At 38.7% G+C, this 2,740-nt stretch overlaps 1 long non-coding RNA gene across 1 annotated transcript in view; it reads right to left on the bottom strand.

Moving 5' to 3' along the window:
* Positions 1-364: 364 nt before the first annotated feature.
* LOC102012998 overlaps positions 365-2,740 on the bottom strand; it is an 8,445-nt gene continuing 6,069 nt past the window's right edge. Inside the window, exon 4 of the long non-coding RNA XR_261687.2 lies at positions 365-2,242. This is a non-coding gene — a long non-coding RNA (uncharacterized LOC102012998). The remainder of the gene's footprint in view (positions 2,243-2,740) is intronic.

Here is a 2,740-nt window from a genome sequence, read left to right as displayed (position 1 = left end):
GGAAATGGATATACAACCATTAAGGAAATGATTAATTCTGTAGAGCAAAGGCTTTTTTCTTTTTTTTTTTTTTTTAATTTTAAAGAGTAAAAGAAGGATAACATAATAATAGTGGGGACTTAGCAAATTACAGACAAAATGGTAGGAAATTATCAATGGTTATTGTTTTACATATTGTTATCTACAAAATAGTTTCTCAGGAAAACAAATAGACAAATAATAGTGAGTTACAGACAAAAGAGGTAGGAGATTATCAAGAGTTGTTGTACTATACTTTGGTATCTTCAAAGAAGGCTTTTTTCTTAAAAACAAACAAACAATTTCTTTTAAACATTTTTTTTGTTTTCCTATTCATCGTGTCTTACTAGATTTTTTTTTTTTTACTTTAAAGACCTTTGAGGAGATCTCACAGACCATGCCAAGTAAAAATAACACGTCTAAAAGTGAATTATGTTTTACAACACCCTCCAGGGAAGGAAGCTATAATTCAAACCACAGTATGTCAAGATGGGGCAATATCTCCGTAACTAGCAACATCTTGGTGAGATTAAGGCGATGAAACTTTGGACATAGTATTACAAAGTGCATTATTAATCGTGTTTTATCTGCCTGTTACTTGGCCACTATTGGCCTTAATGGAGCGGACAATAGTGTGGGACAATGCCCAGCTTTCACAGCATGATTCATCTCATACATCATTTCTTATACCTAGTAAATCTCAGACCCTACAGGTGAAAGCAGGGGAAGAAGTCTTCAAAAATAAGTTAATTTAGTATATAATAAAGGTTGCCTTTCAGGGAAAGTTCTTTGGTCATTTGGAAAATAAAATAAAGTTGGGCCATACTGTATGTCTTTACATCAAAGTAAAATCTAGATATCAGAGATATTTATAAACTTTAATAATGGAATCCCATAAGCGCAAGAAGAAAACATAGGCAAGTTCACTTCATAATCTCAGAGGAAAGGCTGAAATCATAAAAAAAGGACTGGTATTCAGTCACATAAAAATCAAACATTTCTGAATAGCAAAAGGAAAAATCACATAAATGATTAAACTCAAATAAAAACCATGAAGGGGTGTAACACAGCAAAAGGATACTTTTATATGTAACCATGCACTATTATATCTGTATCCATATCTATTATTACTTCCAAAATTGCTTTTCTGTACCTGACCCTCCGGGACCTCAGTGACTGGCTCCTTGGCATACCCTGGCTGCTACCTCCATTGCCTTATCCCTGACAACACTGCCTACCTTGTCCTCCACCAGAATGCAGGCTGAGTGAAGGCCATGATTGCACTGGTGGCCAGGTCTGGAAGTCATGATACTCTCCTCTTTTAGGCCCAGATGAAACATCATGCCACTGGACGTGCCTTCCCCGCCAGCTGTGCAGGGTGGTGCAACCCAGAAGTATAGGGCAGTTGATGCCCTATGGGGCAAACATTGATAAGAGACTGCACACGCCAGCCTTTTTTCCCCATTCCCACTGTAGAGAAGACGAACATCATCTCTACCCATCTAAGTTCTTAGATGGGATCTTCAGCTGGGTTTAGGAACCACAGTCACAAGCATATTAGCAGGAAGAAAACATACAAGTTTTATCAATATTGGTATCCATATGCATGGAGGCTTTCACAGGGGAGTGAAAGGCCAAAGAAATGGCCAAAGCAGGAAGCTCTGCCGTCTTGTAGATAAAGAACAATAGATTTATGAGAAAATTACAGAACTAAGGGTTGTGGAATAGGAGCAGTAAGTCCTAGGGTGGTCAACAGAAGACGTATGGGGAGGTGAAAAGCTAGAGGACAGCCAGGGTTGCTTTAGTGATTTATTTATTCAGATCCGTTGAAGCAACCCATGCCCAGTCTCTGGTGATCAGAACTACGCTCTCCCCTGGGTATGGGGGAGGGACCTCTCTCAAGGGACTTCACAGCATGGAAAGGCAGGTCAACTACAGCTTTTCCAACGTTTTCAGCCTGAAATAACCAGTATACCAGTTCAGCACGTTCAAGGTGAATTGTTCTCAACTCCTTCACCACCACCCCTCATCCCCGGTGCTCACTTACTTGAGCTCTTTGCTTGCAGAACTGCAGTCAGCTTGCAAATGTGCTGCCTTGTGTTTCTTTTCCCTCTTTTTGGGTCTCACTTACATTTTTCTCTCAATCCTTGCTGTCCTGGGTTTGCAGCCACTCAAGAAAGTACCAGGATGCAAGCTTTGCTTCAGGCTCAGTTTCCTAGAAAATCTGAGCAAAGAGCGTAAGGAATTATTATAAAACAATATGAAAACTATCATGTTCAAAATAGGCAGATATGAATAGATTATGAACAAAACTATTAAAGCAACTAGAAATATAAATATCTCTTTAAAATGTGACAAGTTAGCTGTGACACATGCTTATCTTAGTCTTCTAAGAGGAGGCTGAGACAGGAGAATCATGAATTTGGACCCAGTCTGGGCAACCTAGGGACTTAGCAAAATCCTTGTCTCAAAATAAAAAATAAAAAAGGCCTGAGGGTGTAGCTCAGTGCAAAGACCCTGAGTTCAGTCCCCAGTACTGGGGAAAAAAAGTGAAAAGTTATTCAGTCTCACTCATAATGAGAAACGCAAAATAAAATTATGGCAACATATACTTTTTGAGCAGTTTTATAATATGCTGTGTCATATAAAGAATTAAAAAAATCAGGCCCTCCAAATTCAAAGACCCAATCCAAAAATTGGCATCTGAGATTAATACACACTT

This window comes from Chinchilla lanigera, unplaced genomic scaffold (assembly GCF_000276665.1).
Source record: "Chinchilla lanigera isolate Chin_1 unplaced genomic scaffold, ChiLan1.0 scaffold00034, whole genome shotgun sequence".
Classification (NCBI taxonomy): domain Eukaryota; kingdom Metazoa; phylum Chordata; class Mammalia; order Rodentia; family Chinchillidae; genus Chinchilla; species Chinchilla lanigera.
This window is presented reverse-complemented; position numbering and strand designations above follow the sequence as displayed.